Consider the following 26,592-nt stretch of genomic DNA (forward strand, 5'->3'; position numbering starts at 1 on the left):
GTCATCTCTACTGCTAGTGGTACGAGGCCGTTGGGATCCAGCACGGCGTTCCGTATTACCCTCCTGAACCCACAGATTCCATATTCTGCTAACAGTCATTGGACCTCGACCAACGCGCGCAGCAATGTCGCGATACGATAAACCGCAATCGCGATAGGCTACAATACGACCTTTATAAAAGTCGGAAACGTGATGGTACGCATTTCTCCTCCTTACACGAGGCATCACAACAAAGTTTCACCAGGCAACGCCGGTCAACTGCTGTTTGTGTATGAGAAATCGGTTGGAAACTTTCCTCACGTCAGCACGTTGTAGGTGTCGCCACCGGCGCCAACCTCGTGTGAATGCTCTGAAAAGCTAATCATTTGCATATCACAGCATCTTCTTCCTGTCGGTTAAATTTCGCGTCTGTAGCACGTCATCTTCGTGGAGTAGCAATTTTAATGACCAGTAGTGTAGATGTGTCAATGGCCTCATTTGGGTGCGGTATGGTCGGGCATGTGGTCGACACACCGCTCGCCCAGTCGTTGATGTGTTTCTTGACCTTGGAACCTCTACTTCTCTATCAAGTAGCTCCTCTACTGGAAAATCACGTAGCAGAGTACATCTGGTTCCAGTCCTCCTATCGACGAAAAATCTCTGGCAGTACCGGATTCTCCACATAGTAGCCAGACACACCAGCCACTGAGGCACGGAGGTGGACTCCACTAAAACACACTGTCCGTCAAAAAAATTAAAGCACCGAGAAGACACTGTTAGATGTATTAATATATTAATAACTTAGTACAAGTAAGAACCATGGGTGGCTGTGTAATCAGAGTTGCAATTCTCTGTGACAAGTAGTGCGTTAGTGTTGTTTGTGTTTAGTGTTGTAGAGGGTCTCCATTTGCCCAGCTGGCGAATTGTGCTATATCCAGGTTTGCACTGCATTCAGATATTAAACTCAATGGAAAGTGAGACAAGCACATGGTCAAAGCTCCACAGGACCACCGCTGACCACCACAAGGAGGTACTGTCCAACAAGCACGTCTGAACCACTTCAAATCTGCTCTGGCCAACTGATAACAGGTAATGGACTCCCTCCAACACTGCTGGTGGGAGACTGATGGCAACCGGACTAGGCAATTATCGTCCCGCACAGAGACTGCCGGTAACACCACGACACAAGCAACTGCGTTTGGAGAGATGCCCTGCTCATGAAGCATGAGCTGCTGATGTATGACGTCGCACTGCGTTCAGCGATGAATCGCCGCTCTGACCTACCCTAGACGAACTTCATCAGTGAGCGCTGCGACGACCTGGGGGAGAACCCGTTCTTCCAATGTTTCTTTGAGAGGCAGAGCGATGTTACTCCAGGAGTCGTGATGGGGGGAACCGCTGGATGTGACTTCAGATCAGGGCTGGTGGTGATCGACAGAACTCAGACAATACAACGGTATCTCACGGACATCCTGCGCTCTTATATGTTACTTCTCATGTGACAGTATCTCGGTGCCATTTTTCAACAGGACGCTGCTCCTCCTCATATGACACGTGACTCTATGAACTGTCGGCGTAATGCTGAAGTACTCCTGTGGCCAGTAAGATCACCAGATCCATCCCCTACAGACTTGTCTGTGATCAGCTCGGACGTCAACTCCGTCCCAGCAACACTATCCAGGATATCGAAAACAAGTTACAACAGTTGTCGACCTCCTTGCCTCAAGAGAGAATACAACGGCTTTACGGCAGCTTACCCAATAGAATCAGTACATCCATCGACGTCAGGGGGATTAAAATGTCATACAGATAAAATGGCTTATACTGTGAAGTCCTTTGCACATTTGAATCTATTTTGTAATCAGTAAAACAACATCACATACCCTGAAACTTCCTGGCAGATTAAAACTGTGTGCCCGACTGAGACTCGAACTCGGGACCTTTGCCTTTCGCGGGCAAGTGCTCAACCAACTGAGCTACCCAAGCACCACTCACGCCCGGTACTCACAGCTGCCCGCGAAAGGCAAAGGTCCCGAGTTCGAGTCTCGGTCGGGCACACAGTTTTAATCTGCCAGGAAGTTTCATATCAGCGCACACTCCGCTGCAGAGTGAAAATCTCATTCTGGATCACATACCCTGTTCCATAAAATTTCGGGCGTGCAGCCGCAGCGTCTTCTTCTGATATTTCGGCTGAATACCGTCCAGCCATCTTCAGAGTGAGCCGAGGTGACTATCGCTCCAGCACTTGCTCCGTCCTTCTAAAGCCGTGGACCGCACCATTGTGCATGCTGTCACAGATACACAAGGCGCCAGTGACGTTGATAAGCTGAAAAGATATGTAACATACGCATGGAAATTAAATCTATGGTTGCGTGTCGATCCACACGGTGATATCGATGTGTACCTGAGAGCTGCACCGTTATGACGTCTTTGTGATTTAATTACAGAAATTGCCGGAGTCCATGATTTTTCCAAGCTGAAGCCGCTATCTCTATTAATTAAATTCGTCGCCAACCGAATTTCAATTGCTTCTTTCACTACTGTGTCCCAGAAAGATGAAGTCGAGGCTAAAATTTCGACGTTATGGTACACCGTAGAGTGCCCAGTGTGAATCCAGTGCTCCCCACCGCAGATTTATTAGGGTGTAAGAGCTGGGTGTACCTGCGGTGCTCTGTGCATCTCTCCTGGTCTGTACGTGTCGTCTGTCCGATGTATGAACGACCGCACTCGCAGGGGATCTTATAAAACCCAGGCTTCCGAAGCACCAAATGAAGATGCACATCACATACCCTGTCAACCTGTGATGTTTCATTTCGTTTCCCGTTCCCCTTCTGTATACCTCACTGATTTGTCAGGCAGTGTAAATTAACGGGAAGCAATTTTACTTCGCACTTGATAATGGGAAGAACATGTTCTTGTATATGTGGGCGAGTATTCTGCAAAATCCACTAAAACAAAATTGGGATGATAACAGAGAAAAATCGAGAAAGAGAAGAAGTGTTAAGAAGGAAATAAAGAAATCCTGCAGGTTAGCACCACTTCTGTGCAAACTCTACATAGAAGAAGAAAGGGAGAAAGGGCATAAAAGCTTCGAAAGACGAGTAAATCTGCGCCAAGGGAAGAGTCAACATGCTGCGATCCGCCGGTGCCATGTCCCTTCCGTCCGGTTACAAAAACGTAGCTTAGTAGAACTTTTTTATGAAATGAACATCTTATTTTGCACTCAGTGTTGGTAAACAGTAAATAAAACTAACACGAAAGTTGTTTGAAGTAGCAGACTGGTGAACAGGTGCTCCCTTATCGTCAAAGTTACGAGTGACAGTTATTGTAGAAGTGTGACAAACCTCAAGATTACACAAGTTTCATTTGCCAGAACAAGAAGGTACCAGAATATATCTTCTTTTTTCAGTAAAAAAAGTCTCAGTGGTATCAAATATTGAAATCGTATTAGAGAAGAGGTTTCTGTAAGTGCACGACTGTCGCACAGCATTCTGTGCAAGCGAAACGTGGACCATGGGATAAAGGTGGACGAATATGAAATGTGAAGTAGCAGAAGAATATTAGAAACTAAGTGGACGAATAAGCTACAGAATGAAGATTCCAGCGGTTGTTCGTGATTGCTAATTATGGAGCTACTTTATCAGCTTACTCTGAAAGAAACCTGATTGATATTCAGTCTGGTCGGTAGGTATTTATTAAGTGATTTAAGCTGTTTCATTACTCTGGGGATATCTAATTCGAAGTCATTCATGTTGTCAGTTGTTCTAGATTCTAACTCTGGAACATTTACTTCGCCTTCTTTGGTGAAAGAGTTTTTAGTAACTTCTTTGGTGAAAGAGTGTTTAGTAACTCTGCTTTAGTTGCACCGTCATTAGTGACATCACCATTGTTATAGCGCAGTGAAGGTATTGATTGCATCTTCCCGCTGGTGTACTTTACATAAGACCAAAATATCTTTGGGTTTTCTGCTAGATTTCGAGACAGAGTTTCGTTGCGAAAACTATTAAAAGTATTTCACATTGAAGGTTGCGCCAAATTTCGACTTTCTGTAAAACTTGGCCAGTTTTGGGGATTTTGCGTTCTTTTAAATTTGACGTGATTTTTCATTGCTTCTTCAACAGTGTTCTTAACTGTTTTGTGTGCCGTGGGGGATCAGTATCATCCCTTATTAATGTGTTTGGTATATATCCCTCAGTTGCCTTAGGTACTATTTCTTTTGGTTGAAACCACTTCCGGTCTCCGCTTACATAGTCAGATTGGAGGGAGTGGAGACTGCCTATCGCGTCAAGCGAATTTTTATCTGCCTTTTTAAATAGATGTACTCTGCGTTTATTTTTGGTGGGTTTGGATTTTACAGTATTCAGTCTCAGTACAACAACTTAGTGGTCACTTATCCCCGTACGCGTCATGTTGCTCCCTAATTGCTCTGGATTATTTGTTTCTAAGAGGTCAGGTATGTTTTCGCAACCATTCACACTTCGAGTAGACTCCTGAACTTACTTGTTCAAAACAATTTCTTGAGAAAGCGTTCAGAACAATTTCGGACGACGTTTTGTGCCTACCGCCGGCTTTAAATATGCTTTCTGCCAGTATATCGAGGTACCTTGATGTAACCACCAGTTATAATTGTATGAGTGTGGTACCTAGTTGAAATAAACTCACGTTTTCTTTGGACTACAGAACTGTATCTTCTGAGTCAGGGGGTCGCTAAAAGGACCGAGTCATTAATTTACTCCGGTTGTCAAGTTTAACCTCTACCCATACTAACTCTCAGGAACTATCTACTTCATTTTCGCTACAAGGTAAACTACTTCTGACAGCAAGAAACACTCCACCACCAACTGTATTTACTCTGTCCTTTCTGAACACTGTTAGATCCTTCGTAAAAATTTCGGCTGAACTGAGCTATGCAGCCAGATTTCAGTACCTACAATGATTTTTGCTTCAGTGCTTTCTATTAGCATTTGGAGCTGTGGATCTTTTTCAACATTGCTACGATAATTTGTATCTGCAACACCGATTGTTCTAGGTCTACCTTCCTGTGTCTGCCCTCCAACCTTTCAGACTGACACCCCTTTCTGTAGTTTCCCAAGACCCTCTAACCTAATAAACCACCGCATACCTTCCATACAGCACCCGCTACCAGTGTAGCAACTCCCTGTGTGTGGTGAACCCCTGACCTATTAAGCAGAGCTCGGAAACCTTCTACCCGATGGCGCAAGTTGAGGAATTTGCGCCGGCCGGAGTGGCCGAGCGGTTAAAGGCGCTACAGTCTGGAACCGCACGACCGCTACGGTCGCAGGTTCGAATCCTGCCTCGGGCATGGATGTGTGTGATGTCCTTAGGTTAGTTAGGTTTAAGTAGTTCTAAGTTCTAGGGGACTTATGACCATAGCAGTTGAGTCGCATAGTGCTCAGAGCCATTTGAACCATTTTTGAGGAATTTGCAACCCACATTGTCGCAGAATCGTCTGAGCCTCTGATTCAGACGCTTCACTTGGCTCTGTACCAAGGACCACAGACAGATATGTCGCCTATGCTACAAATGGTGAGCTCTCACAAGCAAGTTTGTCAGTCTTTACCACTTACGCCCGAAACCAGAAAGAAACTCTTCCAGTCCCAAGCGATACCCATCATTTGTACCAGCATGAGCCACCACCTGCAGTTGTCTGCACTCTGTGCTCTTATGGCATCCAGAAGCACACTTTCCAGATCTGGAATAACTCCTCCCGGTGTGCACACAGGTGCACCCTAGGTTCCTTCCCCTTCTTGGCAGCCATATCCCTAAGAGGCCCCATTATTCACCTGATTTTGGAGATCCCTACTACCAACAATCAGACCCTCTGTGATGTTCTGACCTTGAGGGCCAAAAAGCTTCCTCTGGAACAGGGCAAGCAACTGCATCTGGCTCAGGGACTTCTTCAGCCACAGATGGCACCCGAAACATGTTCGTCAGACGAACTGGGGAAGTCCTCTGATCAGCCCCTCGGAAAGTCTTTCACTGCCTGCCACAGGTTGGAGCGACCTTCTACACAATCACGGGTGAGTGGTCAACCTCGGATCTCCACGTCCAACAACTCCCACAGTGCTGGCCGCCTGCAGCAGCTTCAAGCTGTGTGACAGAAGCCAACACTGCTTGGAGCTGTGGGCGGAGTGACGTGTCACCAACTCAGCTCGCGTCTGACCACAGGAATCACAGGTGTAACTGGGTAACCTGTGTTGATGCTAGTCAATTGTCAGGATGAGCATTACTGCAAAGGGCATTTGATTCTAAAGCATTATTTCAGGGTGAAAAACACTAAATAAATTACTTTTTCTCTCTTAACAACATGTGGACGGGGTGGGTTCTTCCTTGGCTCGGGTATGAGGTAGAATGAAACAGCATTTTTACATAAGATAACTTTTATTGAAAGATTTGTACAATGGTTTCCTTACTGGATTGTTCTGACTGGAAGAGCAGCAACTGTGTCGTTTGCTAAGCCTCTGCTGCGTGAGCGGCGGCGTCTGATTACGCCTGGCGGTGTGTACCTCGTGTCGCCATTTCGCCCAGTTGACTGGAGACGCGCATCGTGCTGTGAGCCGTTTATTTATTGAGAACGAAGTCGTGAATTGGATGGTGATACCTTGGATGTGGCGTCCCAGTGTTTCTCTTTTCTAAGCGGCCGCGTGTGACAGTGTTGTGCGTCGGCCAGCGGAGCGGCGCGGCAGGGGAAGGCCAGTGTCCCGGACTTGAACAACGGACTCCAGCTTGCCAGTCTTCGGCTGTCAGATCTTCATCCCACCTCACAGGTGACAGCTGATGTGAGGCCGTCTCCTTCCCGTCCTCACGAGTCACCCGGGTACTTAAAAATCAGTCATCAAATACCTTCTAACTTCTGCCTTCTGGCGGCGAGGCTGCTGCTTGCTACTCCATTACAGCGTCGGACTTGGTGCTTCTGTGTACGATGTAGTCTCTTCCTGCATGATGGTCTTTAGCACCGACTGAACTGTACTGGAACTGAAAACTACTGTCTGGCCCGCTGCGTCTCTCGTATTTATTTACTTCAGTTCACTAGTGGTGAATGACTTCACGGTCATTGCCTCTTCTGCTCTGCCCACTGTTTGCCAGTGTGTAATTCTTCTAAACTAAACTAAGTTTTGCATTTATTTTCTAATTTCTACTTCACTTCACATTGATTTCACTAATTTATTTACCTATCTTAAGTACCACTCAACACAGATCCTAAAAGTACTAAAGACATCGAAAATGTACCCTAGGCAGTTAATAAATGTGGAACTGTGTTCAATAAACAAAGAAACACGCACGAAATTAACGAGTTTAAACTAAAGAGCACAGAGGAAACTCAAAATAAGTCGCTTATTATGAGAAGCCGCGTCAACTCAAAAACAAAAATGGACTTCTCTTATCTGCTGTTGCATTAACTAAAGTTAGCACACAGCTGAGGGCGGTAACTGCTGTGGAGGCTATTCACTCACAACTTCTGTTTGTATACAGAGCTTAAGTTGCCATGCGTTTTTCGTTAGTTCACAGTATCGATGAAATGTCTCAATGCAATTTCTTCTAATGAGCCAGTCTCTAAGAAATGACCCAACAAATACAATTAAGGGGATCATAACTTATTTAAGTCCAGCTAATGTGCATGTTGTATGGAACAGCCATTTCATTGTGGCTGTTATGGTAATAAAAAATGATTCAAATGAAGCAGGCTAAATGGTCTACAAACTATTAGAAAAATGAGAGTGACGCAAAGCCGAAAAAGGCAAATTAACAACGCAAAAATACATACATGTAGGTGCTTGATGACCGTCAGAAGCGTGTTATTCCGAATATAGGAAAATTAAAGAAACCCTTGGAGAAAAAGAGAGGCAGCTGTATGAACATCAGAGACACAGGTGGTAAGTCAGTATCAAGCAAACAAGAAAAGGATGAAAATGTGTACGAGGACTGTTGAATAAAAATGATCATAATTTTTTATGGTCTTAATTTCTCGCGCTAAAATTTAATCTTATGATATTTTATTAGCTTAATGTTGAACAAATACGCCGTAGTAGTTTCACTGTTGGGGCTTCTGGTTTCCATCTGTCAGAGGCAGGCAAGGTCAGACATGTTCAGTATCGCCTGCCGCGGCATTGGAGGTAACACGTGAGGAACAATATGCGGCTTTGAAATTCTGCTTTCGCCTCAACAAATCTTCAGCTGAGACCTATTCAGTGTTACAGGAGGCCTATGGAGAGTCTGTTCTTCCTCACAGCACAACTCCAAGGTGGTTTAAAATGTTTAAAGAGGGGAGACAATCAATTTCAAAGGAAGGTTGACCTGGTGCTCCAGTTACTGCTCTTACGGTAGAAAACATCAACACTGCTGCTGTCATGGTGAGAGATGATCGGCGAATTACCTTAAGGTCACCTTCTGAAATACTGAACATTTCATTGGGTGCCACCCACACGTTGGTGGTAGAAAAATTACAGATGACACGTTTTTGTGGGCGATGGGTTCCAAGACTGCTGATTCCCAAACAAAAGGACATTCGTGTGTAGGTCTGAATGTAGTTGAGGTTGATTTTAGAGGAAGATCCGGAGTTACTTTCAAATGTAATCACCGGTGATGAAACTTGGCTACATAATTTTGATCCTGAGAGCAAACAGAGAAGCTCAGTGTGGACATCTCCTTCATCACCAACCCCCAAGAAAGCAAAAGTGATAGCTTCTGCTGGGAAAGTTATGGTCATGTCATTCTTTGATATTCATGGAATGGTTTATCAGCATGTTGTACCCGCACACACATCAGTAACTGGACAATACTACAGGGATGTCATGAAAACATATCAGGCGCAAAAGACCACATCTCCGTGAAGCAGACTGGATGCTGCACCACGATCATGCGCGGCCGCATATTGCCAATGTTGTTGCTGAATATCTTTAAAAATCAACTTGAAGTGCATCCCTAACCCTCCCTATAGTCCGGATTTAGCCCCATGTGACTTTTTTCTACTCCCTGATATAAAGAAACGCCTTTGTGGGAGGCAATATCAATCATCAGAAGCAGTGGAGAACGCTGCCGACGCGATTTTGAAGGACCTATCAAAAAATGGTTTCCAGCATGTATTTGAGGACTGGCAGAAAGCCTGGCACAAGTGCATCGTATTCATGTGAGACTACTTTTAAAGGTTTGTTGTCAAAAACAATTACGATCATGCTTTATTGAACAGCCCTCATAGAAGGACTATATGCAGTAAAAAACTTGAAGACAATATCAAGAAAGGGAAGAGGAAGCAGTTGAGAATGAGGTAAGGGTTGTGATAGTGCGAGAATATTTTGACGAAATGCTGTAAACTTTAGTCGAAAGATTGCTCCTGAATACGACATTTGCTGAGAATTAACAGGATCCTTGGCAGAACCACTCATGACAAAACTGTCCGTATCTATTAGGTGGGATATATGAAACAGGTGAGAAAGCTCAGACTTCAAGAAGGACTTAAGGAACCCAATTCCAACGATGGAAGATGCAACAAGTTTGAATATTATCAAACTATCATTTTAGTAAATCATTGTTGCAAAATACTAAAAGGAATGCTATACTGATTTCAGACTACAGTTCTAAGTTGAGGAAATGAAAGAAAGGAAATACTTACGCGGAGTTAGACAGGTTTTGGCCTATCCCCTAGGTTATGCAATCTGTCCATTGAACAAGTGGTAAAAGAAACATAGGACATATTTAGAAAAGAATTTAATGTTTAAGAGAAGAAATAAAAACTTTAACATTTGCCAACGAAGCTGTAATTTTGTCAGAAATGGAGAAGAACTTGAAAGATAAGTTGAAAGGAATGGATAGTGTGTTTGAGATATGCTATATAATGAAAATGAGCAGAAGTGGAAGAAAGCTAATAGAGTGTAATCGAATAAAATCAGATGATACTGCGTGAATTAGAAGATGTAACAGATCTACCAAAGAGACTGCCTACACTATGCTAGTCTTCCCTCTTCTGGAGTATTGCAGCGCGGTGTGGGATCCATATCAGACAAGAATGACGGCGGACACCGAAAAAGTTCAAAGAAGGTGCTCGTTTCGTATTATTTCGATATGGGGAATATGATCCTCAAATTGGGGTGGCAATCGTTAAAAGAAAGGTGTTTTCCGTTGTGGCGAGATCTTTTCACGAAATGTCAATCACCAACGTGCTCCTACAATGCGGAAATAATTTGTCGAAACTCACCTACAGAGAGAGAAATGATTACTTAATAAAATAAAAGAAATCAGAAATCGCACGGAAAGATTTAAGTGTTCGTTTTTCCCGTGCGCTGTTCGAGAGTGGAACGGTAGAGGAATAGTTTGAAGGTGGTTCGAGGAACTTTCTACCAGGCACTTAATGTTGAATTACAGGTAGTCATACAGATGTAGAACTAGATACAGATTAGGAGGTGATTCAGTGAAATGTAGACCGGTAGTAGAAACAAAAAAAGTGAAATCTGTTCACAACGAATATAAAGTGTTAAAATGTCTTTTCTGAAACTGTTATCTGGAGTGTAGCATTGAATGACAATAAAAAAGGCTCGACAAGCATTAGAGAAAATAAAAGAATTCAAGTTTTTCAATAGTGATGTTATAAAGGAATGCTGGAGATTAGATAGGGAGATTGTATAACTGATGACGTGGCACTGAGTCAGATCGACTCGAAAAGAAATCTATGACAAATTTCAATGAGGGATAGGTCCATAGTACTTATACTGAGAATTTAGCAGTAGTTAATTTGGTAGAAGAGGGAAGTGTGGGGCAGAACAACGTAGAGGGAGTCCAAGGCATGACTGCAGTAGGCATGTTGAAATAACTGTACGTTGCATTACTTACGCTGAGATGGAGAGGCGGAATGGGGTAGCATGGCAAGGTGCGTCTAACCAGTCTTTGTACTGAATACCGCAATAACAACAAGGTGTGAAACGGTGTATTTACAGCAGCTGACGTACATGACAATTTTGAAAGGAGCAAATACGAGCCATGGTTACACAGCACGATATTTTCATTTGTATATCTCGCACTCTCTGCTGAATCAGATATTAAGAATCACCATTTCTGTCGTGAAGATTAACAGATCTAACAAACAGCTCTGTAGTCGTCGTATCTTTTGGTACAAGTTTTAAATATACAATTGAATTAAGCTCGTAAAAGGCGCACCTTCATATATGAGACCTGCTGTTGGAAAGAAGGTAGAATCTAATGTTTCATCTGTAGTGCAGCAATTAGAGGCAAAGCTATTGCACTGTTATTTGAGGTAAATGGTCGTGATCTACACTGGCACTGACGTGATTTCCAAAGCTGGCTGTGTTGCTTGCGAATAAGGTAGAAAATATTCATCATTTCCTTTCCTCATTTTCTGGTAGAATAGTTCCATATTTAACCCATTACTGGCCATTGTCCCTTTTTTGGGACGCGTATATTTTACTTATTTCTACGTAATTAATGGAGCTTTTAGCCTTTATTGTTGCACCGTAGCTTCAGTTAACTGCTATAATGCCTGTAAATGTAAAGTAAATAATTTTTTTCTAAGTACTTCACGTCAGGAAAATTATAAACTTGCCGATTTTTTGTTCTCGCACTTGGCAGCACTCTATGTCTGCTGGTAGTTCCTGGACGACAATGAGCTGTGATTTAGTTGTCTGGGCGTGTTTGTTATGAACATACGAATGTCCGTGTAAGATTAAGTACACTTCAGATTTTTTGAAGTAAGTGCAATATCGATATATTTTATGTGTCCCAATAATGGGACAATGGCATGTTACACTATCATTTATTGTTGGTGTGCCCTATTCTTGTATACACGTATTATACAGAGAAGAATTGCATTTTACGTTCTTTATATCTGCTTTTTTTCCATATTATATTCGAATTTTACGATTCCAACGGGATAAAAACATGCCGCGTGGACTTACACTTGAAGAAATTCTAGTAGAACTAGAGAATCATCAAGGGAGTGACGATGAAGATGATGACGCAGAATTGGCGATTATTCCACCCGATGCAGATGTAATAACAGATGAAGAAGACATTGATGAAAATGTACTGAACAATGAGTCTGTTGTACAAGATGTAGCTGGTACTTTAGAGCTCATAAGCAGCCGAGATGAAGCTAATGCTACAGTTGTACCTCCAGAAGCCAAAAGAAGGAAAGTGTTAGGAGATGGAGCAGAAAGTGGTACGTTTGTTGGTGTACACGACAAGTGTTTTGCTTTATTTCATACTGAATAGACATTCAATAATATTAAAACATTCTTTATTTATTGTTTGTGTTGTTTCTTACAATATTATGCATGGAGAATAAGGTTGTGAATTTGGATAGCGCATTTGGCCAATGTCCCAAAAATGGGACGGCCTGTAGTTTTTATGCTAATAAACTGAAAATTTTCAAAATAACTTTTTATTCGATTAATCACTCAATGTAACGTATTTGTGTATAAAAGTTTGCAAAAAATGATCCGATAGAGTTTTGACCAGTAAGGGGTTAAGACTGATCGGCAAGTAAACTGTTTTTGTTCTATTGAAGAAGAAAAACAGTTTACATTTTATTCAACGTTAAATATTTATCACACACACTTGCATTACGCTCCTAGTGCTCCTCCAGCCTTCAGCATACGAAATACGTGCTGAAGCACAGACGACCTGTCAGTATCGATATTCTGAAGCAGGAGACTCTTTGGCCACACGACTTGCATAAAGCTTTGTTGATTTGGTCAGGGAATCCGAAAATATCTCCAGTTTCGCGGTAACGCAAGTATAACTCTTTGTGTGACCCTGGACTTCGTGGTGACCGCGAAACAGAGAGAAGCTATTCCTAACGAGCGGAGGTGCAACCTATAGGTAACGAAACCTCGATTTTTTATGTTTATTTCATGGAAGACCTTTGATCATTCTTATCATTTGTGTTATCAGCAAAACTGAAGCCACATTCCGGGCGTATTATGAGCGCAGAATTTCGCTTAGTTCGGTTTTGCGTATTTTGCTGTGCATAATGGTCCATCGGCAATTCGACACCCACATGCACGTTGTTGCTTTGCATATGCTTTCCTTGCATTCTCTCATTGAGTTTCTGTATTCGTTTTCAATGCTTTCTTAGAATTACTATTTTTGTCAGAGCCCTACACTTCCGATAACGCGTGGTCAAACATTGTCTGTCTTTAGTATATGGCCATGTGTATGCGCACATTATGACTAGGAACTCCGTTTTGCTTGCTTTTACCATCTCGATAATGATCCAGTCAGAATTGTCACTGATTTTACATACTGTCTAAACAATCTTTCGTAACGCTCGGCCTACGTTTTGCATGGTCACAATCTCGACTTTTTTTACCAGATTGAGCTATGTTCATCGCACACCAGGTACATACATATTCTATGTGTTAGCATGTGAGCTACGTTTGTCACTGTACAAGGGTACAAAATGCAGGACAGGTGTAGAGAGAGGATGTGTTGCGCAGATTGTTATTGACTGAACGTCTTGATTCATTTCAGGCTGTGATCATTTCTACCTTCTGGTAGAGGTAGTGACTATGTAAGTAGGCTGTGTAGGTTTTTATATTGGTAACGCCACGTAGCGCTCTGTATGAAAATCACTGGGTGTGCTGTGTGCAGTCTGTGGCTAGTTAGCATTGTTGTAATATTCGCTATTGTAGTGTTGGACAGTTGGATGTTAACAGCACCTAGCGTTGCGCAGTTGGAGGTGAGCCGTCAGCAGTGGTGAATGTGGGGAGAGAGGTGGCGGAGTTTTGAGAGCGGATGATCTGGACGTGTGTCCATCAGAGACAGTAAATTTGTAAGACTGGATGTCATGAACTGACATATATATTATGACTTTTGAACACTATTAAGGTAAATACATTGTTTGTTCTTTATCAAAATCTTTCATTTGCTAACTATGCCTATCAGTAGTTAGTGACTTCAGTAGTTAGAATCTTTTATTTATCTGGCAGTACTGGCGCTCGCTGTATTGCAGTAGTTAGAGTAACGAAGATTTTTGTGAGGTAAGTGATTCATGAAAGGTATAGGTTATTGTTAGTCAGGGCTATTCTTTTGTAGGAATTATTAAAAGTCAGACTGCGTTGCGCTAAAAATATTGTGTGTCAGTTTAGTGTTGATCAGAATAAGTAAAGAGCGAAATGTCTGAGTACGTTCAGTTCTGCTCAGCTGTTTGAAAATCAAATAACGTAAGGGGTTTACCAGCACAGTAATTCATAAATTTTTCTAAGGGGACGTTTCAACTATTTTCAGTAAGGTGGACCGCTAGTTATCAGTAATATATTAAGCATACATACAAGAAACTTTCAACCAGAAACCTAAATGAGGATGGTCAGACCTTAATTTAAGTCCATCTCCTCGTAAATTTCGCGTTCAAGAAAAGTGGATACCTATGTTAAAGTTTTTGTGTGGGGTCTCTAAACCGCCTCGGGCAAATGGTGGGACTGCACCGGTGCATGACATTAGTAGCCGATGGAAGCGGGAGACAGTGGGTGGCGGCGTTAGAGAGGCGGCCGGAGAGTGTGTTGCGTGCATTCGAAGAGGACTCTGGCAGCTGAGTGCTGGGGGCGACAGCACGTTGCGGAGTGCAGGGGGTGGTGCTTGCCGATGTGTTTGTTTACGGACTACAGCCTCAGAGGCAGCGACGCTCAGGCGCAAAACCTTTAGCGATCTCAAGGCTAGAGTCAAAGTCTCTACCCACAAGTCGAGTAGTGAAGTCTGTGCTCTCCAGACGTTCAGCGAAGTATCACGCCAGGGCGAACTCTCTCGTAGTGCCCTGTAAAAACTGGTAGGTCGTCTCCAAGCACCTTCATGTACTTCTTCTCGCCAATTCCATTACTTTATATGAACATTCTTAGTTCCCGCACTATCCCTCTGTACCTGTATTATTCATTGGCTAGAAAAGTCACATGACACCAGGTGGCGGTTGCCTATAGAAAGGGTTATATTGACAGAATTTACAACTTTAAAATGTTATTATAACTAGTCCCGTAAAAGGTATAATCTTATGTTCAAGGTTTAATACAATAATTCAAGTATTAAAGCTGGAAACTGTGGGTGTATCTTGCGCAAATTTCCCAGATTATATTCGTCCAGTATCTGACAATGAGAGTGTTGTGTCTAGGCAAGACAGCCTAGACACAATGAGAGGAAGCCGAAAGGCACGCGCTTAAACTCACGCAAGCTGGCGTGAGGTCAGAAACAGGATACGTAATGAATGCTATAAAGAAAAGTACGTAGCTTCTGGAATACTTAACTTTAATCCACATTTGTAGAACATCGCTCTTGATGATACATTAATAGAATATTAATATCAATTGAATACGGCGCCTTGCTAGGTCGTAGCGAATGTAGCTGAAGGCTATGCTAACTATCGTCTCGGCAAATGAGAGCGTAGTTGTCAGTGAACCATTGCTATGAACGTCGGCTGTACAACTGGGGCGAGTGCTAGGAAGTCTCCCTAGACCTGCCGTGTGGTGGCGCTCGGTCTGCAATTACTGACAGTGGCGACACGCGGGTCCGGCGTATACTAATGGACCGCGGCCGATTTAAAGGCTACCACCTAGCAAGTGTGGTGTCTGGCGGTGACACCACAGAGAGCGCTAAGTGACTTCAAACAAACTTTGCACATCATTGCAAACCTTTTGGAAACTTTTTGTCGCTGGCAGCCACCAGATTCCATGCCCCTCCCACCCACCCCCTCCCCCACCCCACACCCCACACAGAATAATGGAAGAAAAATTTTATAGTTTACTACATTTTCGCTATTGATACAGTATAACAGGCATTACATTTTCATTTATTACTTCTCCTCACTTTATTCACAACACATTTTACAACCAGTATCGACTTATACCACTGTATGTGCCTACAAAATTATAGCATTGCACGGCACACAATTCAGGAGCTATGGCATTGTAAAGATTACCCAAACTATGCTCATCCAATTTTGGTTCTGACGTTTCCATTAGTCTGTGGTCGACTAGTCTCAAACTAATGAAACCAACGTAATTAGCGTTTTGCGGTTTCAGTCATAAAGGTTCTACATACTTAACGTCAAATATTTAAGAGTTAAACTCTGTGCCACAAAGTAATCAGACGTTTGAACCTGTTTTGTGAATACGAGTTTGATTCCTTAAAGACTCGGTAGTGGATGAGACACTACTAGTTCCACGCTAATAGAAAGCACTCACTAGGCAACAAAGTGTTTGTCAGAAGGCGTTCTTTCACTCTGTTTCCTCCAATACTAACAAAGGTCCTGTGTCCGGTGGTGTGCGCCTTCTTGGTTCAGCTCTGTTTTTGGGAGGCTTTTATTTCTGTGTGCCTGTATCCCGCGTAGCACGGGCTGGGCACACTCTACTGGCGCCACCTTTTTGGCGACGACAATTATAGGGATCCCTCGGCTTTCCTACAGAGTCCGATGTCCAATATTTTAAGAATAGCGGCACCTTGATCATTGCTCTTGGGCTGAGTTAGTGGTAACTATTGAATGCAGGTGTTTTATCTGTCCTTGTTAAACAGCAATTACATTTTTACTTATTTTTATTTTAATCAGTCACTCATTTGCATTTTTGTTAGACCACTTTCTAATTTACTGTACTCACATTACTGTGATTCAGACTGTAAATGAATAAATTTTCAGAGTATCCATCTTGTGAGTATGCCACGTATAATTGGCCGCGTGAAATGTATGATTCCCTCAAGCTGACAGTTCAGTATCGAAATTTTTGCCCTCGCGCTTTGTCGATGACAGCACTGTAGGCCAACTAGACTGGAAAAAATGAAATCATTTTAAACTGAAGGGAAATTGGATCGAAATTAAAGGTATTAGTCGCATAAATATTGCTTTCCTTTTTTTTCGCAGGTCACTACACTGTTCTCGTTGATGTTTTGCTGCAGCGATGTAGTCTCAAATTTGTCGTGGTCAGTTTCCGCAGCAAAGAACCTCCAATTTGAGGCGGTGAAACAACATTTCTGGCACATTCAACGAATACAAAAATGTGGCAGCATATTTTACACTTTCGTTTTCATCGATCAGGGTATCTCTGGAAAAATAATTTTTCTCTTCGACGAGAATTATGTCTTAGATGATCTCTTTAATGCCACTGAAATTTCATTTTTCGCGTTAGAGTGGTTCGTTTGCATACCTGTTCTGAACGGGTGTAATTTTCGGGAATGTCTTTTTCTACAGATTGCATTGCTCGTGTGTTTCATCGATGATGTACAGCTCATTCATCTATACAGTCTGAACGCAATGTTGTGATGGTTAACAACTTCTGGTATCTTGGGTATAAAATCTGTATACCCCACTCCTAATTCTTTAAAGAATCGAATTCCCATGTGCAAAACAGCTTCAAACGTCTAATTCCTTTAAAAATAACTTAATATGTTAAATATTTCACATTAAACATGCTAGGGAGCAAAAGTTCAGAGATGGTCAGCAGTAATATTTAAAGTATGTTGAAAGTCTCATTATCATACCCTGGATGAGTATAGTCTGGGTAATTTAGCTCCGATTTAGCCACAAACTAGCTTGCGTAACGAAGTCATATCTCCTGAACTATGATATAATTTTATAAGTACATTCAGTGGTGGTCTGTATATCGACGTTGTCTGCAAAATGTGTTGCGAATAGAGTTGGTAGTAAATAAGTACTACATTATAATGTGATGGCCCTATGTTGAAGTTTTATAGCACGGACAGCGAAAGTGTAGGAAGTCAACAAATTTATTCCTGTCTTCATTTTGTGAGGGGGATGTCAGCGAGAAGAAGTTTCGTATAGGTTCGGAATTTTGTGTAAAGTTTGCCGGAAGTCGCAGCAGTGCTCCAGAAGAGTGGGGACAAGCGCATTATAAGCAGTCTCTTTAGTAGACGTGTTACATTTTCTAAGTGTTCTGCCAGTAAATCGCAGTCTTTGATTTGCTTTTCCCACAATATTATCCACGCGATCGTTCCAATTTAAGTTATTCGTAATTGTAATCCCCATGTTCTTAGCTGATTTACAGCCTTTAGGTTAGTGTGGTTTATTGCTTAATGGTTTATCGTGTTACTAAACGTTACAGAGTCAATTACCACTTTTTGCACAGTACAGATATCTTGTCTTGTTTTGATCATCCGATGACTTTACAAGACGGCAAATGACAGTATCATCTGCAAACAAGTTAACAGGGCTGCTCAGATTGTCTCCTATGTCGTTTATATAGAACAGAAAGAGCAGAGGGCCTATAACACTTCCTTGGGGGAACGCCAGATATTACTTTTGTTTTACACTATGACTTTCCGTTAGTTACTACGAACTGTGACCTTTGTGAGAGGAAACCACATATCCAGTCGCACTACCGAAACGATTCTCCATAGGCATGCAGTGTTATTAAAATTCTATTGTGAGGAACGAAGAGAAAAGCTTTCTGGAAATCAAAAAATATGGAATCAATTTGACATCCCTGTCGATAGGACTCAATGCTTCGTGAGAACAAAGAGCTACCTGAGTTTCACAAGAACGATATTTTCTGATTCCTTCTTGGCTGTTTGTCAATAAATCGTTTTCTTCGAGGTAACCCATATTGTTCGAGCACAGTATTCCTTCCAATATCCTTCTGCAAATCGACTTAAGCGATAGGGGTCTGTGATTCGTAGAATTATTTCTATATCTTTTCTTGGGTATTGATGTGACTTACGCAACTTTTCAGTGTCTAGGTACGGATCTTTCGACAAGTGAGACGTTATGTATGATTGCTAACTATGGAGCTATTGTATAGCATACTCTGAAACGAACCTGACTGGTATACAATCTGACCGGAGACCTTGCCTTTATTAAATGATTTAAGCTGCTTCGACACACCGAGGATATGTGTTTCTAAGTTCCTCATATTGGCAGGTGTTTTTGGCTCAAACGGCTCTGAGCACTATGGGACTTAACATCTGAGGTCATCAGTCCCCTAGAACTTAGAACTACTTAAATGTAACTAACCTAAGGACAACACACACATCCATGCCCGAGGCAGGATTCGAACCTGCGACCGTAGCGGTCACGCGGTTCCAGACTGAAGCGCCTAGAACCGCTCGTCCACCTCGGTCGGCAGGTGTTTTTGATTTGAATTCACAGTACATTTACTTCAACTTCTTTGGTGAAGGATTGCGAATGGATAACTGTGGACGGTTCTGGAAAAAATCGACTGTTTACGAACACACACTTGTCTTTTGCAAACGTACTATGCAAAGTGGTCGTAAGCAACGATTGACACTCGCGCTTTACTCAGAAACCGGCGAATGCCGGCAAGGTGGGGCGACATTTCCGAACACTGCAGGCGACAGCGAGGGGCGACATTGCGAGAGGGGGCTGCGTTTCTGGCGCCAGTAGCCGCGTTAACACACGCGGCGCACAACTGGAGGGGACGCGAGGGCGGCCGTCTGTCCGCGGCGTGGGCTTTGGCAGGGCCGCCCCGACGTAATAGAGCCATAGCCGCTATGGCAGCGGGGGAGGGAGGGCGGAGCGCTACGCGCGCCATCTGCGCGGCGCCGGCGCCAACCACCTGCCTCAATAGCCTTAAAGGCGAACTGCGGCGCCGTCGCTTTAACCCGGCGCACCAGCCACCGCAGAAGTAAGTGGGCACCGGAGGAACTCTGCGTGGGCGAGTGTGACGGGATGGGCGAGGGCAACAGACAAGCCTTACAGGAATCCTCTCTCGAGAAATATTTTATTCCGTATCTAAATGCAGACTGAAACGACGAATGAAAATGTGTACCGACGCCTGGATTCAAACCCCCGCCCTGGTACAGATTTTCATTCGTAGCTTCAGTCTGGACATGTATAGCACAGATGTTTGAAACCTGACAAGGTTTCTGGTCTACAGGGTTGCATTTGAAGTTTTTATTTATTTACTTTTATTTATTTATTTTATTTACTTATTTGTATTTATTAATTTATTTGTATTTATTTTATTTATTTATTGTACGGGATTTGGCAACAGAACATCCATACATATTGTGAAAATAGATGTACGTATGTATGAATATATGTTAAAAATCTCAGCCACTGGACCAGTTTCAACAAAACTTGGTACACATGTTAGTTACTGTCTGGAAAGGATCGCTACAGGAATGGATGAAAAACGAAGTATAGCTCACGACGCGTTGATACCCAGAGTTCATTCTTCCATTGTTTGAGAATGAGAGCACTTGCGACACATAATTTTCAAACATTACGAAACTTTTCTTCGCTGACATCGGCGACAAAATAATGAAAGGAAAATGTTTGTCGCTAACTAAATTTTCGCTGTTCCTAAAGAAAACTACTGCGTGAGAAATGGCTCTGAGCACTATGGGACTTCACTTCTGAGGCCATCAGTCCCCTAGAACTTAGAACCACTTAAACTTAACTAACCTAAGGACATCACACACATCCATGCCCGAGGCAGGATTCGAACCTGCGACCGTAGCGGTCTCGCAGTTTCAGACTGTAGCGCCCAGAACCGCACAGCCACACCGGCCGGCTGCCGCATGAGACAATGAGACATCACGTTTTAATTTATCACATTTTTACTACCAATTGTATTCGCGACACAATTTGCAGACAGTACTGATATATACCATTGAACGTACCATAAGAATTATACCATTGTATGAGTTACAGTTCAGGAGTCACGAAGTCCTAAGTGCTCAGATGCGTCAAAAGCTGCCGCATTATGCATGACTTTTCATTTTATTACTTCTTTGCTACTAACTCTACTCCTAACGCATGTCGCAGACAGTATCCAATTATGCCAATGAATGTACCAACAGAAATACATTGATGAGCCAGAACATTATGACCAACTGGTTAATAGCTTGTCTGTCCGTCTTTGGAACGAAATACATTACTGAGTCTGCGCATCAGGGATCCGACGGTTAGTCGGTAGTTTTTTGGCACGTAACTAACGTACTGACTTTAAAGAGAGGCAGCATACGAGAGAAATTTTTGACTTCACATTGATGTCCAAATCTCGTATGCATTTGACAGCGTGATGTGTGTGCTCAGATGCTCCACAGTCACAACTTGGGCTGTCCGAAAGTCCCCATGTATACATTACTGATTCTGCGCATCAGGGATCCGACAGTTAGTCGGTAGGTTTTTGGAGGTATGTGGCACCAGATTTCAACGGACAGGTCACGAAATTCGTGTAATTACCGGTTCGTTGATTTGTGTACGCGGTGATGGCGTCCGATAGCGATCCAGATGGGTTCGGATTTAGTAGAGATTTTTCCAGTTTTTTCTTTGGAGTTGAAACCTTTTATTCCTTTTGAGGGATCAGTTATCAGATGATGATTACTACCGGAATTCTCCCAGACCTTTTACCATGTGTCTATTAGGATAAAGATGTTCTGTCCTCCGACATGTCTGTTGTTGCAAGTGGACTTCCGCGAATTCAAGAATGTGTTTGGTAAATTCTTTAATAGATAATTTTGTTTGCTTTCTCTATCTACACTCCTGGAAATTGAAATAAGAACACCGTGAATTCATTGTCCCAGGAAGGGGAAACTTTATTGACACATTCCTGGGGTCAGATACATCACATGATCACACTGACAGAACCACAGGCACATAGACACAGGCAACAGAGCATGCACAATGTCGGCACTAGTACAGTGTATATCCACCTTTCGCAGCAATGCAGGCTGCTATTCTCCCATGGAGACGATCGTAGGGATGCTGGATGTAGTCCTGTGGAACGGCTTGCCATGCCATTTCCACCTGGCGCCTCAGTTGGACCAGCGTTCGTGCTGGACGTGCAGACCGCGTGAGACAACGCTTCATCCAGTCCCAAACATGCTCAATGGGGGACAGATCCGGAGATCTTGCTGGCCAGGGTAGTTGACTTACACCTTCTATAGCACGTTGGGTGGCACGGGATACATGCGGACGTGCATTGTCCTGTTGGAACAGCAAGTTCCCTTGCCGGTCTAGGAATGGTAGAACGATGGGTTCGATGACGGTTTGGATGTACCGTGCACTATTCAGTGTCCCCTCGACGATCACCAGTGGTGTACGGCCAGTGTAGGAGATCGCTCCCCACACCATGATGCCGGGTGTTGGCCCTGTGTGCCTCGGTCGTATGCAGCCCTGATTGTGGCGCTCACCTGCACGGCGCCAAACACGCATACGACCATCATTGGCACCAAGGCAGAAGCGACTCTCATCGCTGAAGACGACACGTCTCCATTCGTCCCTCCATTCACGCCTGTCGCGACACCACTGGAGGCGGGCTGCACGATGTTGGGGCGTGAGCGGAAGACGCCCTAACGGTGTGCGGGACCGTAGCCCAGCTTCATGGAGACGGTTGCGAATGGTCCTCGCCGATACCCCAGGAGCAACAGTGTCCCTAATTTGCTGGGAAATGGCGGTGCGGTCCCCTACGGCACTGCGTAGGATCCTACGGTCTTGGCGTGCATCCGTGCGTCGCTGCGGTCCGGTCCCAGGTCGACGGGCACGTGCACCTTCCGCCGACCACTGGCGACAACATCGATGTACTGTGGAGACCTCACGCCCCACGTGTTGAGCAATTCGGCGGTACGTCCACCCGGCCTCCCGCATGCCCACTATACGCCCTCGCTCAAAGTCCGTCAACTGCACATACGGTTCACGTCCACGCTGTCGCGGCATGCTACCAGTGTTGAAGACTGCGATGGAGCTCCGTATTCCACGGCAAACTGGCTGACACTGACGGCGGCGGTGCACAAATGCTGCGCAGCTAGCGCCATTCGACGGCCAACACCGCGGTTCCTGGTGTGTCCGCTGTGCCGCGCGTGTGATCATTGCTTGTACAGCCCTCTCGCAGTGTCCGGAGCAAGTATGGTGGGTCTGACACACCGGTGTCAATGTGTTCTTTTTTCCATTTCCAGGAGTGTATAACTAAATTTATTGATGTCAGGACAGCCCAACAACACATGGCTACGTTGTAGAACATTTCTAGACGCTGTCGACTTCACTCTCTTACAGAGCCTAACAGACACATACAAAGTCTTCACATTACTTCCTGGAGTACGCTTTTACAGAAAGGAATTAAAAATTGAAACTTCCTGGCAGATTAAAACTGTGTGTCGGACCGAGGCTCGAACTCGGGACCTTTGCCTTTCGCGGGCAAGTGCTCAACCAACTGAGCTACCCAAGCACCACTCACGACCCGTCCTCACAGCTTTAATTCCGCCAGTACCTCTTGTCCTACCTTCCAAACTTAACAGAAGCTCTGGTTCGCAGAAGAGCTTCTGTGAAGTTAGGAAGGTAGGAGAAGAGGTACTGGCGGAATTAAAGCTGTGAGGACGGGTCGTGATTCGTGCTTGGGTAGCTCAGTTGGTAGAGCACTTGCACGTGGAAGGCAAAGGTCCTGAGTTCGAGTCCCTGTCCGGCACACAGTTTTAATCTGCCAGAAAGTTTGATATCAGCGCACACTCCACTGCAGAGTGGAAATCTCATTCTGAATTAAAAAATACTGCAGTCCTCCAGTTCTGACCCAAGTATTTGGGAGGTTGGCCTTAGTTTTTAGCTGAATGCCAAAACTATATATCTCCTGCTCAACTATTCCGAATTGGAAACCCGTATATTCTACCCCAGAATTGACTGGGATTTGACTAATAAGAACACGGTCCTATAGTAAGTTGGATTTAGAACAGCCCCAACTGCCACTTGTGATTTAGAGTAGTGGTGGGATGGAAACATAAAAAAAGCTCAACATTTATTATTTGATAGCAGATTCAGTAATGCATTTAAGAAAGAAATAATGTTAGGAAGGTTATTAGAACTGGCGTACCTCAAGGCTGACTGGTTGCATGTAAAAGACCGTCACTCATACTAAACCTCCAGAAATGTATTGGTTTAGCCAGTGAGGCCGCAGATAGTGGTACAAGGGAGTACGGTATAAATGGCCACTCTTCCCCACTCGAGTTTTGCGACAATGAAACCAGTCCGCCCTTGAACTGACTCAGTGAGCCGCCACTTAGGAATTATTCCTTCCATTTATGTGGTGATGTCTCCTTGCAGGACCTTAGCAGCACCGTCAGATTGTTTAAGTGTAATGCTATGTTGTAGGCAATGAAGCGGGAAGAATTTTCTTTTTGTGCAAATAATTTTTTACGTGGAATGCTATTATGGTGCGTTTATTTAAGGAACACCGTAAAATGAACAGATTATAACTATTAACGGCACGAGAGCATGGTCTACCGCATGACTAGATTGAAAAGCATTCTATCGACGACGACCGACTATAATGAGCAGCCTGTAACTTGGGTATACAATCGGTATAGTTCGTATCAGATCTTACATCTTCGGTTATACCAAAGCTATTCATTTATTTATTAATATTGACATTTACTGGCATTGTAAAATCACTAAAAGGTGGTATTTATGGCCGGTAGACTCCTCCTAATGCTTCAGTGGCAAAAGGCAACTTTTATTAGAAAATATTTGTTAACAACAATCACTTAATTCGCACCAGAATAAATTTACTTTCCGTACGTATCTTTCTGATGACGTCACGAGCTATTTCTGCATCAGCACCTCATCCCACAGACTCTGAAAGCGCCAGTCTATGCTAGCCAGCGTGGGAGCGTACCGCTCGTCTTAACCCCGTACGTACTGCAGAGCTGATACATTCACTTCGCATTTGTGAAACAGCAAAACTGGAAATAAAGTAAAAATGCACTCTTATCTGCAAATAAGGGGTACTTTACATTCACCACTTTCAGTTCTCATACACACACACACACACACACACACAGCTTGCTGATGAAACATCAGCAACACAATCATCATGCTTCAGATGAGTTCAAACCAAATCGACACAATACAAACAAAAACACAGAGATCACTGGGTGTTACATTACTGCAAGCTCCCAGGCTATAAATAAAACAATATGCGAAATTAAATGTGCGTTAAGTTGGGTTGTTATTCAGAATATAATATATTCATAATATCATTTGATGTGACACATTCTTCAGCAAGGGTTTGCAGTCATTCCGTAGCCTCAAACAAATTGAAACTGTATACTCTACATAACCAGGTATCTAAGGGAAGAGTAGTATCTGCGAAGAAACATTGTCATGGACCCGTACACTATGCCAATTTCAGGTTAATTACTCGTCTCTGCAGCCTGAGTCGCTAACGATAGACTTGAAGGTTGCACGTCCTGCTCGTGGATTGAATTTTGCACCAACAGTGTTTGGCTGGCAAGAGGAGGCCATATGGTCGCCTGATCACCAGAATTAACGCCAATACCCCGAATTAAATTCCAGACTCCTTCCGCAGCGTCTCATGGAGTGGGGGCATGTGACACTGCCAACAGTGATCCGACCGTTGGATGGAGCCATTATAATTTTTATAACTGCATTCGATAGCCCTTGAGAAGAAATTACAGTGATATAGTCTTAATTAATGTTGACGTTGAATCCTGTCGTAAAAAGTTTGAGAAGTGTCCCAGAATTTTATAGCACGGCGGCCGGAATCGGCATTATCGGTGCAAACACCGCCAAGCAGAGGTCTGAGGCCACATTGTGTCGGAATGTCAACACATTGGTCTGTTTACTTGTCTACACTGCTGGCCACTCATTTCTACTTCAACATTCGTTGCGTGCAGTCATGTACACCAATGCGGAGAAGTTGGTTATACTGGTTTTATGTGGTGGATGTAAAAGAAATGCCGTAAAAACATTTCAGCGGTACAGGGCTATCTACCTGGATCGCCAATGCCCGACGCGCCAGGAAACTGCACGAATTATGAAGACGTTAGTGCAGACAGGCTACTTGAACGTCAAAAAGAGGACAAGATAGAAGACTGCAACAAACAGAGAACACAAAGACGCTGTTCTGGCTACGACGCTAATGAATCCGCATAGTTGTACGAGACATATTGCCAAGGAACTTGGAATCAATCAGCCAGAAGAGCGTCGTTCGCTTTCTGCACCGACAGAATTTCCGTTCCTATCATATGTCACTACATCAGGCACTAGACGACAGTGATTTCGAAAGACATACGAATCTAAGTTTTTCCAACGTATGTCCTACATCGATGAAGCAACGTTTATTAACCACACTAATGTAAATTTGCATAACATGCATAACTACGCAGCCGAAAGTCCACACTGGCTTCGTCAGGTGAAACATCAACGGCCGTGGACCGTAAACGTATGGTGCGGCTTCATGGGAAATTACGGTGTGGGACCTTTCTTCATCTCAGGCATTCTAAACTAAAATTCATACGTACACTTTCTGCCGGTTGTTCTAGAAGAGCTACCACTGGATTTTCGACAGCGTACGTGTCCAGCTCACTTGTCCCGTGTTGCAACGCGAAAACTGAATGAGAATTTTCCTGGACGTTGGATGGGACTAAATACTATTGTCAAATAGTCTGTGAGGTCCCGCAATTTGACTCTTCTTAATTTCTTTCTTTGAGGAGCACTCAAAGAAGCAGTCTATGACAAAGCATCAACTTCGCCAGACGGTATGTGTCGTCCAAGGGACAGTGCATGCTCTACCATATCATCCACTGCAATTACGTCTTTTCATCGCTTGAAATGTTGTGTCATTTGCTTGGTGTCTGTGGGGATACTTGTTTTGGTGGGGCCACGCTGCCTCTCGACCG

Source organism: Schistocerca americana, chromosome 5 (assembly GCF_021461395.2).
Source record: "Schistocerca americana isolate TAMUIC-IGC-003095 chromosome 5, iqSchAmer2.1, whole genome shotgun sequence".
Taxonomy (NCBI): Eukaryota; Metazoa; Arthropoda; class Insecta; order Orthoptera; family Acrididae; genus Schistocerca; species Schistocerca americana.